General features: G+C 46.9%; 1 protein-coding gene and 1 long non-coding RNA gene across 7 annotated transcripts in view; one reads left to right on the top strand and one right to left on the bottom strand.

The window, feature by feature from the left end:
* The window catches only part of NMNAT3 (nicotinamide nucleotide adenylyltransferase 3), a 114,670-nt gene that overhangs the window by 65,954 nt on the left and 33,451 nt on the right, over positions 1 to 15,265 (bottom strand). The gene's annotated exons all lie outside the window — the stretch shown is intronic.
* The window catches only part of LOC109491483, an 80,563-nt gene that overhangs the window by 64,541 nt on the left and 757 nt on the right, over positions 1 to 15,265 (top strand). For 2 of the 5 annotated variants that reach the window (XR_006585460.1, XR_002144860.3), the window contains exons 3-5: positions 1,315 to 1,414; positions 6,324 to 6,495; positions 10,861 to 12,254. This is a non-coding gene — a long non-coding RNA (uncharacterized LOC109491483). Of the gene's footprint in view, positions 1 to 1,314; positions 1,415 to 6,323; positions 6,496 to 10,860; positions 12,255 to 15,265 lie in introns of those variants that run through there. The other 3 variants (XR_006585461.1, XR_002745431.2, XR_006585462.1) reach the window with 3 other exon arrangements.

Genomic DNA, 15,265 nt, shown 5'->3' with positions numbered 1-15,265 from the left:
CTCTACACTCTTGGGCTTTCAGGGCCAGGATGAGGTTAAAGGAAAGCAGACAACAGAAGCCTAACTTCAGTGGCTTAAACAAACAGAGGTTATTTGTTTCTCACATGACAAGAAGTAAAAGAGGGCAGCTGCCATTAGGCCCCGGGCTCAACAATGACCAGCAATTCTCTCAGATCTTCCCTCATGTTAGAAGACTGCTGCTGTAGCTACAGCCATCATGAATAGGATCAAGGCAAGAAGGAGCAAAGAGATACAGTAGCCTGAGTGTTCCTCTTAGTCAAAAACAAAAGAGCTTTCTCAGAACCACCCTGTAGATTTTTGCTTCTCATCGGCCAGAACTAGATCACATGGCCTTTCTAGCTACCAGAGAGGCTGGACAAGTATTTAGCTTTACAGCCTCTCTAGTGAGAAGCAGAAAGGAAAAGGGAATTAGAAATGGGATTAGCTAGTTCACAGCACAGAGGGATGCAACTGCCTTGGAGCTGACTGTGTAGAAGGCTGCCATGTTGGCTTTTCTGACAGCTACCTTGGGTCAGCTGATCCATGGCCTACCTTCAGTAGATCATATACCACATTCTATAGGGAAAACCTGCTCTTGTGTCTTTCCTCCCCGCCAGACAATAGGCCCATTTAAGAGGACAAGTGGTGTTTTCTTCATCTCTGGATCTCAGCCTCAAGCCCAGTACCTGGCCCAGAGTAGGGCTCAGTGAAGATGGGAAACGGCTGGCTGCAGGGTGGTCCTGCGTCCTGGTGGGAGGAAGGCCTAATGCACTTCCTAATGCAGAGAAGTTGTTCTGGAAGTATTCTGAGTTATAGCAAGCAGATAAAACAAAAAACAAAAACAAAAAAAAAACCCAACCAACTCGCAACTTAGGCAGGCTATGGTTTCTTGAAGCTTCCTTTAAGGCAGCAGGAACACCCCCTACTGCGGGAGAAGAAAGCGGTCTGCAAGCTACTGCTGCTTGCTTCCTCCCAGGGAGGTTGGATGGTTTAATGAGATATTATTTGCAGAATGTGCCGAGCTATTCACAAGAGCGGCCCCGTGATGAGTGTATCTGGGGAGTCTGGCTGTTGTTCACAACTATTATGAAGCCTTTCAAAGTTCTATTTCATTTTGACAAAATCTAACTTTTTAGAGCTGTTAAAACATGTAACTGCAACATCTCAGGTAACCTGGGGTTTTGATCCCTTTTTTCAAAAGTTCCTAGAAACGATAAATTAGATCATTTGTTTGAATGGTGGCATCAACAGCAATGAAGTGTGATGTTGGGGAAGAAGAATCAATGACATTTAATGTCTTTCTTTCCTTGCCAGCAGCCCAGTGAGCCACACTACTCCAAAGCGACTTAGTGTATCCAAGCCGCCGCTGAGACGGGAGAGGCAGGGAGTGCACGTTCCCAGGCTCAGGAGTGAGGTCAGTGCTCCTGCATCACTTGTATACTCTAACTTGCCTCGACTACACACCCTGCCAAGCCTGAACCCGGAGAAATACAATGATAGCATTGACATGGCCTCACTCCAGGGGCCACCAGGAGAATAAACCAGGCTCCAATTTGAGTGCAGGTCTCATCGGACGTGAGGCCAGATGCGTGCCATGGAAGTGACCCGTCTGCCCTGTCATTTGGTAACATCTAGTGGGACAAAGCAAGTGTGGGAGACGTTTGCTATCCGGAAAGGCTTCTCATCAATAAGCATTTAATGGGGGGGCCACAGAGTGAGCAGCAATTGCTGCTGCACGATTTAACAAGTTGAGAAGGAGGCATACACGGCCTTCTTGGAGTTTATCATTACATCGGAGAGACAAGGCAACCACATTCCACCTCTGGCCCCCGTCCCCTCTCCAGATTACCATCTGGAGTCACCCAGATAGCATCTCACCCTGCTCTTCAAATGCAGCACGCTGCCTCCCTTCTCCTCGCTTCTGCAAATGCTGTTCCAACTACCTGAAACACCCCTGCCTTCAAGGTTTTCTCCTGGGAGTGTTTATCCAGTTGTCCCTCCCGGCACCCACACCGTGCTAGATGTACCCCCCATTATACATTTTATCACTTTCTTCTTCCAGCCACCACAGAACTGCCATTGCTTCGTTTCCACGTTGCTCTCCCCCAAGCAGGTGAACTCCTACAGGGTGGTTTCTTACTTGTCTTGGTCCCCCCTCAACTCCTGCACTGTGCTTGGCACACAGGCGCTCAGAAAGTGTGTAGAATGAATGAGAGAATGAGTGTCTCCAACCAAGGGTCATCGTTTTCAGACAGCTACCTCATCTCTTTGGTTCTGTCCCAAGTGGTCAATGGGCTGTGGCTTTCACAGATAGAAACTGACTTTTCTGGCTTTCAAGAGGCTCTTAAGACCCCTTGTCAAGGCCCCAGTCCACTTCAGCCCGAAATCAAACAAGACACGCCTGCCTGCTGGACCATGTTCAATGTCAGGATTCCATCAACAGGGGTACACCGACTTCCTGCACGCTGACACCAAGGTCATCCCCCTGCTCTGGAGAAGCGGAGGTCACCCTGCTGCTTGGATAGGCAAAGGACTTTGCAGATGTGATTAAGTTAATGGTCATGAAATGGGGAAGGTAGCCTGGATTATCCAGGTGGGCCCAATTTTATCATGAGGGTCCTAATAAGGAGGAGGAGGGGGTCAGGTACACAAAGATGGAAGGGCCAAAGTGACAATCAGGAGGGAAGAGGCTATTCTGGTTTGAAAGAGGAAGGGGCCGGGAACGAAGCAGCGTAAGGGGCCTCTAGAAGCCGGAATTGGCAAGAAAACAGATTCTCCCCAAGAGCCTTCAGAAGGAATTCAGTCCTGCTGACACCGTGCTTTCAGACTTCTGACTTCCAGAACCATAAGAAAATAACATGTGTCGCTTTAAACTAGTAACCCATGGCAATTTGTTACAGCAGCCATCGATATGAACAAACTCACCTATGCGGGGGCAGATTCTCTACAGTGACCTTCCAGCTGGGGCAAGAAAGGTAAAGGAATTGAGCCAGTGACAAGGATATTGAAGGGTGTGTTGGGCAGAGGGACCAGCATTGCCAAGCCCCGAAATCACCATCTGGGGGGGTGGTGAACTGAAAGCACATCCATGTGGCTCTGTGTGGGTGACTCAAGATTGAGGCCACAGTTGGTGTAGGGATCCTGCAGGCCCCTAGGGGGTCTCGGAGACTTGATTTTATTCCATGGGCAACGAGGAGCCTCTGAAGGATTTTCAGCAGGGGTGCGACTTACTCGTACATTTCTAGTTCAGAGAGAGCCCAGGTGCTCCCAGGATAGTGTGTCAGGAAGCCCCAGGGTGGCAACTTCCAGACCCTCGCCACCTAGGGAAGGGCAGGCATTTCTCCAGCTTCCCCCAGGATGGCCTTTCCTGCTGCCTGCATTTCACTTCAATCACCCGGTAATGGGATGCTGGCCGATGCCCCGCATGCACCAAATTCTAAGTGTGTACCCTTCGGCCCATTTGTCACAGGCCGTCGCAGAGACACAGAAAGGAAAGGCGAGCCAAGAAGGTTAAGTGCCGTCACTGCAGATGTAATGTGCTAATGCTCATCGCTTGGGAGGCAGTCAATTTACCTTTCCCTGCGGTGAGCGCCTCTAACAGGACCTGGCCCAGGAAAGTGGCTGAAAACATCCCTGTTTATTATAGACATAAAGCAGATGGCTTCGGGCAGAATGGAAATGGATTCTACAAACATCTTTCATTACACAGACCTCTTGACCAGACTCCTCATCTTAAAGAAAACAAGAGACGCGGTTTGTATTTCTGGGGGTGACGAGCACATTTTTTTTAGGACCGAGGGAAATCATTTCCATCTGCACGAGGATGTCAACTTCTCCAGGGCAATCAACCTTCACGCGAACTCCGGGCACTCTTTCTTTTCAACTTTGTTGGATTCACCCGCTGTTGCTATGGGCACACGGTGCTGCTGGGAACAAAAGCAAAGCGAGCCTTCCTTGCCAGTGTGAGGATCCTCCAGTAGCCACCTCTTGGCGCAAACACACACGCCAATTAAGCACTTGTCCTAATTATGAGACTCCCAGGAAAGCAGGCAGCCTGGCTCTTAAGTTTGGAGAACTTTCAAAAGATGTGAAGGAGCATGAGGAATGGAACGAGGTCTCTTGCAACCCCACACTCAGGAGTTGGGAAGAATTTCGATTGCTGCAGGAAGGTGGCATGGAGTCACAGCTCCTGGGTTTCCTGAGTGAAAGCCTAGGCATTGTTCTAGAACCTTCCACACACCAGTGCTGATTCTTTCAGCATGCTTGGAAGGAGAGGGTTTGTGCTTGCATCCTGCTCGACTTCTCCAAGCCTCAGTGGGCCCCATGGCAGATGGAGATAAATCACATACCCCCTAGGGCCGTCATGGGGGTTACCGGGTTAACTCACCTAGCACAGGACCTGGCCCGCAGGGGGTTCTCCAGAAACATTAGCTCCTCTTTCCTTTCTTTACGTTCAGAGCAGAATGTACCACCCCCACATCCACTTCAACCTACTTGTTCACCATTTTTGCAGTCACCCGTGACCAAAACCTGGCGGTCCTTAGGACCACTTTAGCACCCGCCGCCCTGTTAGACATCTCTTGGAGACCACCCAGGCCTGGGAGATGTTCCCGCAGAAGAGCGCTCCCAAGGACGGCGGTCCCCACACACCACTGCCAGAATCTTCCACCTAGCTCCAACTGCAACAGCTCAGCTCTGAGCATCACTTGTCCCTGGAGTTAAGACTTGCTAGTGAGAAACAGTTTAATGTCCTGCTGATGGAAAGAACATCTGGTGATGAAGAAAAAATGTGCCCCGGATCACAGCTGACTTGCCACGCTGGAACAGAGAAGCAGACAAGGGGGCAGAATGTGAGAAGTGCCTGGCGTCTCCCATGAGGAGTGCGAAGTAGCAGATCATGAAAATCACAACCGACCAGCGACCATGCTAGTGCCTTAGAGGTACAGGGATAAACAAAACCTGGCCGCTGTCCTCAAGGTTACAGTTTGGCAGGAAGAACAAACCACTAGGGCCCCAGGTAGGACAGAGTCTTCCGGTAACCTCCCAATATCCATTTCTGCCTTCCTCTTTAGCAACAGAATCTCTAGTAACCTGCCAGCTAAATACACATTCCCCAGTCTCTGCAGCAGGGTACGGCCATGTGCCTAAGGTCTGGCCAAAGATCTATGGACAGAAGTGTTGCATGATACTTCCGGAACCCTCCTGAAATGGAGACGGCCTGCCCTTCTCCTCTTCTACACTCCTGCTGTCTAGAATTTGATGGCTAGAGTATGGTAACTCCACTGGACCAACTCCCAGTTTGACGGAGAATAAGCCAAGAGAAAGCCAGGACCTTAATGACCCTGAAGCTGCCATACCAGCCCCAGGCTGCCTGCCTTCAGGTTTCTTTTACCAGGGGGAGAAATAATCTTCTGAGTCACCATTATTTTCTCTTTTCCTATTATCCACAGTGAAACCTGTGTTCTAATTCTAACTGATATATTCTAATCAATTTGCAGATGCAAATTCTAATCAATTCTAACTGATATACTGATACCTAATGAATGTTTCTTAAACTAGTGTATAAAGAAATGAAAACTGTGTAAACTTTTAGAAGTTTCTACCACCCCAGTTAAGCCTATTTTACCTGCAGAAACTCAAACGGATATTGTTTGAAAGGGAAAATACACCTAAGGAAAAAAAATCTCCCATAACTTAATTTTTTATATGAATTTTTCATAGGAGGAAAAATCCTTACTCAGGGCTCTAGAAGGCTGAAATGTGCAGCAGTGAATCTGCTTTTCTGTAGATCACAAAAACCAGACTGTGTCCTATCTCCTTTCCCCCAAACCAGATTCATTATGGCGTGTTGTTACACTCTGCTTTGAGTGGGCATTTGCCATATGGCTTGGCAGTTTAATGGCTTTCTGATACTTGACAAAAATGAAGCACAATCATTTTGCAAGGAGCTTGCGTTCCTAGATGGGTCTTTTCCAAATAACAGCTGTGCCTCAAAATGGAGTTACTCAAATTGCAATTTGTGGACACAATACTCAAACATTTACAAGTGAGCAAAACCTCAAATCACTTGGGCTATTTCCAGGCTTCAGAGTTTATGAAGTTTTTAGCAATGTTATGAGAGTGCAGCTGTCAACAAACTCACGCCAAAGTCTCTGAACCAACGGGACCCGGCAGGCAGCAGAGATGTCCTACTTAGCAGCAGGACATGTGCAGCCGACCACAAACCCTCGCGAGAGAACAAATACGAGGGAAGTAGGCTTCACCCTAAAGCCCACACACCAAATCTCTGTGCCTTTCTCTCTACTCCCCACCACACCGTACAGATGACACCAGATCTACAGCTCTAGCCCTGACCTTGCTGATGGGCCCCTAACGGTCCACGGATGTCCACCTGGCACTGGCTTATCAACAAGACAGACGAGCATGGATGCAAAGCTGACTAGCAAGCACTTCCTAAGCGACCTTGAGCGTATGAGTCAGGGGAGTCCAGATGAGGTATGTAAACAATTCCCAAATCTCAGGAGCTTAAACCAATAAAGGTCTGTTTCACGTTCCTATTAACAGGTGCATTCTATGCTGGTTGGGCTCTGTTCTGGATCCTCTTTTCCTCTCAATCCAGGACTCAAGCCAATGGAGCAGTCAGACGGAATATGGTCAGTCTGTAGCAGAGGAAAATAAAGGACTCCAGAAGGTCCCTCACCAGCAATTGTATTGTATGCTTGGCCTCAAACTAGCAATATCCCTTCCAACAACCCCACCCAACTTCAGCGAGTTAGAAAATACAATCTGACTCTAGCTCTCCAACTTCAGGACACAGATTTACTTGGTGAATAGCCTGGTGCCTTCTACAGTGAGTTAATCCACTGCGCTTAGCCTCAGTGACCCATATGGAAAATGGAGATAATTACACACACCTCCACAGATTGTCATAAAGGTTAATCAGAGTTGACTCATGTAGAGCACTTAGAATAGTCCCTGGCCCATAGGAGGTTCTCCAGAAATACCAGCTCCTTTCCTTGCATTCGAAACAGAATTCTCAGTCTCCCACACCTGCTTCTGGCTGCCCACACCCCATGTCTGAAAAAGATTCCACCGTTTTTCTAGTCACTTTCAATAAAAACCTGCCCGCTATCTATGATCTCTCTTCATCCTTCATCATGTCCCCCCAGTACAATGACCTCCAAGTTTGGCCAATATGCCCCATGTGAAGTCTTCACTTTCCATCACTACTGAGACCCATCCTACTATAGGATTTTATTATCTTCTTGTATCAGGATTTAAAAAAACTGCTAACAACAAAAACAAGCTCTGGTCATCCTAGTTCCCCTCTCCACAAAAGGCAAAGCAGTAAAGGAGCACGGGATTATCCGAAGGCCACCAGACCGTCACACAGAATAATGGAAGGGCTGAACATGAGGTCTCAGGATAGACGAGGAACAGGGCAGTGCCATGGTCTCAATCTGGACTGAGCCCCATGGTATAGACAGGGTCAGTGAGGCTCACACCAGTGCACGCTGTTCTCAGAGGCCATTGATGCGGACCAGACAGACCCCACCCCCAGCAATAGCTTCCATACTTGGTGTCAGAAACTATGCAATCAGCTCCCCCCGCCCCAATGTGGCCCCAGTCCAATCTTTTCTCAATATGCCAACCAGATCAACTAGTCCTAAAGTTTGGGTTAAGTCACTCAAACTACTGTGATGAACAATCAGGTGTCTACCATGCACTAAACACTGTATAAAACCTGGACCTTTGTGCCACGCTAGTGATAAAACCTTCAGAAATTTGTTCTCTGTTGGCATTTAGTTGTTCAGCCGTGTCCTTCAGCTGGCATTAGAACTTTGGGGATTTTAGCCCCACTCCACCTCTCCAGATGGTATCCTGACCACCCTCTCTATTCCCTACATGGGCTCCATGTCCTTCCCACGCTGAGACCAACTGCTGTTCTCTGATGTGTCTTCTGAGTGTTCCTGCTGCTTGGGCTTCTGTTGATGCCACTTTCTAGAGCTAGGTGGTCTCTTTCATGCCAGCTCTCCCACAGAGCTTCCCCTGAGAGCCCACCTAGAAGTCACTGTTCCATCCTCTGACCTCTTAAAGGTGACACTGTCTGTATTACTGAGTCCCACTCTCTAATTGCCAAAAGACTGTAAAACCCCGAGGGCAGGGATCCCACAGGGTCTAACATAGAGTGGAATGCAAATAAGGAATATTCACCTTACTCACTGGAGGACAAGGTAAAAGTGAAAAATAGATCAGAATGAGAGCCAGAGAGCCCCGGTCACCTCCTGGCATGACCTAGGCTGAAGTGCTTCCATTCTCGCTTCCAATACTCAGCATTTCCTGGCTTGCTTTACTCCATGGAACTTTCTGTCTCACCATCAGAGGCATCACCTCCCTTGTGGACTTGAATTTTGGTCTTACCCCATAAATTGTGTCTGCCACCTTGGCTGGGCTCCACCCGGGTCCTGATTTGCACCTCAGAGGCACCATTTGACTCCTCTGTCCATTCCCTGCCTCTGCCCCTGCTGAATCCTGGGTATATGTCCAGGGCTCTGCTCCATTCCAGCAGTGGGCAATGAGCCACAGTTAGTACTGAGAGAAGCAGTCTCACACCCTCTACAGCCCTGGGAGAGTCCCTGTTTGGCAGGAAATGCAGAGCTGTCCATAATGATGGCAGAAGATGGCACCACGGTCCTTCTCGTGCTCAAAGCACAAAATTGGCAGCCATCTGGCTCTTCTCTCTCCCTTGCTTTGACAGCCTGTCAGTTCCACCTTTGCAATATCTTTATTATCCATCAGTCTCTCAAACTCCACAGTTCTTTCCTTCGATTGGGGCTCATTATTTCTCACTTGAACCTGAGTGAACTCTTAACCTGTCCCAGTGTCCCCTCCTCTGCCCATCTCTGCTCAACTGCCCAAGGGATCTTTTAGAATGCTTCCCCTGCCACCCAATCGCATCGTAGATAACGAAACTCCTTAGCAGCCACCCATGGCCCTTTACAATCTGGTCATGATCTATTTCGTCAGCCTCATCACTTACCTTCCAACACCCTCCCCGTGTCTGCTCCATCTAACTGCTTTCCATTCCATCCTAAGTCCCCTTGGATGGAATTTTTGGACCAGCCTTAAAATCAAACCCAAAAATTCCAAAAATGAAGGCAACTCCATTTAGCTTGCTTGTTCGTTCACTAAAAATGAAAACAAGCTGCCACTGCCATCAAGTTCCTCAGGACAACAGGAGGTGACAGGAAGATCCCAAAATGCCTGGAAAGGTGGAAAGCTGGCCAGCCTCTCCATGAGGGCAGAACAGACCAGCTGAGGCCTAGTGAGCCACAGCAGGGGAGATAACAGGCAAGAATCCTGCTGCTCAAGGACAGGCGTTCATTTGGGAATGGCCCTGGGCACAACACAACCTAGTCCACGGCAATCCTTTCCCGTTTCATGTAATAGAATTTCCTCCAAAAAATATAAGCCAAGAAGCTCATCTTTCCTTCTTTATTGAGCTATAAGCAGACTGCCATAGTCATGAGCAGATAACTGCAAATCTGGGCAGTGATCTATGAAATCAGAACAGACCTGAGTTTGGAGATGTGATTAATTAAAATTTTTAACCAAGTTCATCCCACATATATTTAATGTTATGCATAAGTGCTTTTGTGCTGGCTGGAAATTAGGCCCAAAGAGTGGGCAGTTCACAGAAACGCTGCAGACCCTGTGATTCTTAAACAGACAAACCTGATTGTGTTTCTTCCCTCAGTTACTGCTTTAGAATCCACTAGGATGACTGGCAGATCATTCCCTGCCCATGTCTGCACCAAAGCCCATGCATTTCTTGTGCACACAGGATATGAGCACTCTAACAGTGAAGGGCATCAGGTGCTTCTTCTGGCTTTGAACTGAGGTTGCCTGTGCTTGTACTTGGGGGACCTCTGGAATGGAAAAGGCTTGGCATTTACAAGCACTGCAACCTTGAACAAGCCCTTCAGTCTTCTAAAAAATGAGGATAGCCCAAGCTCATCCATGGAGGCTGTGAAGATGAACTAAAGAGACACATTAGGACTATACCTCCTACACTGCTTTCAGAGGAGGAGGAAACTTTTCCATCACAGAGTTAGGGAACAGGATTCATATGTGCCAACCTTGTGTAAAGACACCACTGTCCCTGACAGATTCTACCTGTTCCTGCAAGAACAGTCCAAATGAAGCCACTATTGGTCTGTGTTCATCCACCCCTGTATAGTATGGAATCAGGGATTTCTGGCCAACTCAGCCAGGGCTGGGGCAGTTGAAGAAGCCCACCAGGTCATATACAACACTCCAGCTGATCTGCACCAGGCTACCTCTCACAGAGTCAGGACTTGTTGATTTACTTTACTAAGTATGAATTAAAACACCAACAAAGAGGTTAATTTGCTTTTATGACTTCTGAAAAAGTAATGTATTTGTCTGGTACACGCTTTGGCTCAGATCGCTTTCTATAGGCCCTTGTAATGCATGGTGATCCTTGAGTGTGCATGCCACAAGCATGGGGCTGGAGCACAGAGGCTGCCCAGAGGTTCAAACAAGGAGGGTCCCGGCCCCAGGGGCACAGGCAGATTCCTAGGGTCTCAAGGCCAATGGGCAGAGCTAGAATCCAGTCAGGGCAGAAGAAGTAAAGAGCACTTCATGCCCAGAAGTGGGGGGTAAAGCCAGATGCAGACATCTGGAGGTAAAATTGAGACAGCAAAGCTTCATCTCCCAGGCTTCTAGCTTATGTGAATTCTCTTACATGTGCTGGCCTCACTAAATCAATAAAATAATAATTTAAGTGTAAAATAAAGTATAGCCAAAGTGAAATGATTTAGGCTCACTGTCTTCTAGGAGCAGATGTTCCAGAGGGAGTGCGATGTGGCAGAGAATTTGCCGGTGCTTCCTGCAGCACAGCGACTCCCTTGTCTCCTTACCAAGAAACTTGATTTTGTTCACCTTCCGGGACAAGGGGCAGAGATCCAGGTAGGAACCGCAGCACCACACCCACCAAGGCAGGCCACTCCCTTTGCCCATGATTGGTCCATTCACGAACATGTGACCCAGCCCTGGCCAATGAGATATAAAAGGAAGTGCCTGGAGGCCTATGGGAAAAATTTTCAAAGTCCAAATACAAGCAGGTCCTTTTTCCACCGCTTCCTGCCCTGGATGCTGTGATGTCGGGACATGACGCTTGGGGCTGCCACAGCCCTCCGGTGACCGTGAAGGCCTAGACAGCTGCAGAGGTGAAGGGCAACCCAGAGACTTGGTCTCATTAAGTTGCTGCAATAACCTAGTATAGCCTCTGTCTAGACTTTATTATGTGAGCTGCTAAAATATCTTTCCTGCCACAGCTACTGCTGGTCATGTATTCAATTGCTTGTGTCCTCAAGCATCCAAAGAGATCCATCTCAGGAGGCTTCAGTTCTTGCCTTCTCCTCACAGTGTGTGCACTTCCGTGGGCCAAGTGCGATTCCAGTGTGTAAAGACAGGTACTTGCTACATAACATGGTGTCTAAAGTCAAGGCAGCTGCTTCACCTGGGTTGCAGCTGGAGAGAGACTGAATCTGAGTTGGAAGACCTCCCACTCTGTGGGTCCTGGGAAGGATGGTATGTTGAACTCCAATGTGGGGCTCTCCTGGGAATCTTCCAGGAACTGTTATGAACAAACATGATTTTTGGTTGACACTGTGACTTCAGAACCTAACCTCAGGGGCAGCTGCCTCCTGAGCCTCTTAACAGACCCCCCTCAGCTGCATTCGCTGTCCCCACAGGCACCGACTGCAGGGACCTTTGTGAGGGTAGCTTTGTATCTCAGGGGACTTTCACACCCTCAGTGGCTCCTTGCTCCTCTCCATAGATGGGGACCGCTGTGCCTTGCCTGCTTCAGTGCTGGCTGCTTGCCTACCTGTGCCTGTGGTCCAGCACGGCCTGGTGACGTGAAGAAGCCTGAACACACCCACGCTGCCATCTTTAAGTTTTGTTCCTGCTGGTCTCTACCTAGAGTGCCCCCTCTACCCATTCCTACCTATTAAACTTTGTTTCCCCAGCACTCAGCACACGTTAGGCCAACCAAAGAAGGTCTCCTTAACTCAGTAATGACGAAAACAAGTAACTCCATTAAAAAACAGGCAAAGGACTTGAATAGACATTTGTCCAAAGAAGATATACAAGCGACCAATAAGCACATGAAAAGATGCTCAACATCACTAATCACTAGGGAAATGCAAATTAAAACTACCATGAGATACCACCTCACATACATTATGATGACCATTATCTAAAAAAAAAAAATGGTAAGTGTTGGCGAGGATGTGGAGAATTTGGAACCTTTGTGCACTCTTGGTGGGAATGTAAAATGCTAAAGCCACTGTGAAAAACAGTATGGAGGTTCCTCCAAAGATTAAAAATAGAACTACCATATGATCTAGCAATTCTACTTCTGAGTATATACCCAAAAGAACTGAAAGCCACAGGAACAGTTACTTGTACATCAATGATCATAGCAACATTTCTCACAGTAGTCAAAAGGTGTAAGCAACCCAAGTGTCCACAGATGGCAGATGAATGGATAAACAAAATGGTTATATATGTGTGTGTGTGTGTGTGTATACATAATATGTGACATTTATTTTTTGTGTATATATATATATATATGCATGTAGATATATATGCAAATATATACAATACACATACAATGGGATATTATTCAGTCTTCAAAAAGAAAAAATCTGACATATGTTACAAGATGAGGATATTATGCTCAGTGAAGTAAGTCAATCACAAAAAGATAACTACCGTATGAGTCCATATATATTTGACTACCACCTAGAGTAGTCAAATTCATAGAGACAGAAAGTATAATGGTGGTTTCCAGGGGCTGGAGGGAGGAGGGAATGAGGAGTTGTTGGTAGTGGGTATAGTTTCAGTTTTGCAACATGAAAGAGTTTTGGAGATGGTTGCATAAGGGTATGAATATACTTTACTGAACTATATACTTAAAAATTGTTTCGATGGTATATTTTATATGTAATTTACCACAATTACAATTTTAAAATAAAAGGTATTCTTTGCTAAGCCTTCTCCAATACCAGACTCTGATTGCGCCGCATTGCTCATCAGTCTGCCTTGACTCCTTGTTTTCTGTTCTTTCAGGATTGTTTTGAGACATACCCAGTTGCCTAGAGCAAAATAATTACAGAGAAATAGAGCCAGAGTCCTGACTGAACTGCTTCTAAAGTGTAAACTTTCTAGGGCATTTCAATTACATGAACCAGTAAATCTCCTTTTTAACATTAAGCTAGTTTGAGTTGGTGTCCTGTTACTTGCAACCAAACTCAACCTAATTGAGTCTACACTTGACTTGAAATATCAGAGCACTAAGAAGAAAAGACACTAAAGATTTCTAGGGAACGAACAAAAGAAAGTTCATAGACAGAAGGCTGAAAATAATATGGCATCTAGCCCCTCATTTGCAACATTAGATGCAAAATGAGCAATGTGTGCATACTTCTGAGACAAGAGGACTTTGAATCTGGAATTCTCTATCTGGCTAGATAATTAAGTATGGGAATAGAAGAAATACATTTTTATATATGAATGGAATTCATATATTAAAGTTTACCTCTTGGGTACTCTTTAAGTAGCTCTTTGGGGGAGTGTTCCAGCAAAACAAGGAAGGAAAACCAATAAAAGTAGGAGACAAGGATCCCACCTAGGAGGATGGTTAAGCTAGGACAGATGAGAGTTGTACGGCTGGAGAGAACTGGACAGGATAGAAAAGTGTGGGCCTTTTATGAAAAAAGAGAGGAGAGGCCAGAGACGCTGGGTCAAATGGGGTTATGGTGAGAGCATTTCTCTCTCAACCACGACCACCCTCCCCCCCCCCCTCAAAATCCAAAAACACAGAGCTATATGATGTGGTCCAAAAATCATGTAAATAAATGTGACACAATTTTAAGCTCTTTATGGAACATGAGAAAAGAAAACACATTTGACCCTGGTAGTAGGAATTTCCCTATGAGTGGTCCAGGGCTACTTGACCCTGGAGTGAATATTTATGTGGTCATAATGATTTCAGTCCTATTTAATGGTGTTCAGCTTTTACAACGTTTATTTATTTTTGGGACAGAGAGAGACAGAGCATGAATGGGGGAGGGGCAGAGAGAGAGGGAGACACAGAATCGGAAACAGGCTCCAGGCTCTGAGCCATCAGCCCAGAGCCTGACGCGGGGCTCGAACTCACAGACCGCGAGATCATGACCTGGCTGAAGTCTGACGCTTAACCGACTGCGCCACCCAGGCGCCCCACTTTGGTATGTTTTTAACACTCCTCACTGACTTAGAAAGTGACAAAAATCAGCCACATTCACGGCTCTCTCGATCTCACTTCTTTCAATGGATTTGTTATTTTTTAAACTCTAGCCATTAACATCCAAGATTCTTTACGAGAAGATGGACTGGACTGGCACACACATCACTTCTTCCGTTTCTGGTAGGGAAGGTCCTCCTACGCACCACCCTCTGTTTGAACCCAGGCAGCCAACATCTCCCCACGCTCATTCTCCCGGGCCACTCCTGTGCGCTCGCAGACCTCTGCGCAGGGAAGTGCGTGCTCTACCTGCCTGGTCTACACTCTCAAATCGCTGTCCTAATGTCTCTATAATATATTAACAGGCAGTGGCCAAAGGGAGTTCTGCTGAAATAGGCAGTAGTTTGGGCCATTTTGGACAAAATCCTAGAATGCACACGATAATGCTGAGCGATGCAGTTTAATTTATGAGCATGCAGGTCTGCTGTGAAATTGGGAAATGGAAGTATAAGACATTAGCATTCACATGGCAAGGGTAGGGCCAAGTCCAAAACCGTAATATGCCTTTCACAGGGAGGACTGGAGAGTCTGAAAGAGCAGCCGTGCTCTGTCAGTTAAATGTGTGCTCACGAACCTCATCCTTGTATTTTAATGCCACCAACCACCTGTGCTTCTCCAGGCCTTATGCCCTTCATATTGCCCCACACCCTCCACTGTTTTTAACAACAGTAGAACACTCGTCCGCACCTCTTCTGGACAGCTTTAAAAGATGAATTTCATGGTCTGGATATGCTTTGATCTGCAGGCAGGAAGGTAGAACAGACAGCTTCCCAACTTCGTTGTAGCTAGGGCATACAAACTATTATACAGTGAAATATTTCCAAATTAAAAAGGGAAGACAGGCACGTTTGTAACTTAACTCACAGCAGTTGTACATGTGGCTCAAGC

The sequence above is a fragment of the Felis catus genome, chromosome C2 (assembly GCF_018350175.1).
Source record: "Felis catus isolate Fca126 chromosome C2, F.catus_Fca126_mat1.0, whole genome shotgun sequence".
In the NCBI taxonomy this organism is placed as follows: Eukaryota; Metazoa; Chordata; class Mammalia; order Carnivora; family Felidae; genus Felis; species Felis catus.
The sequence above is the reverse complement of the archived record's forward strand: the minus strand, read 5'-3'. Positions and strand labels throughout refer to the sequence as shown.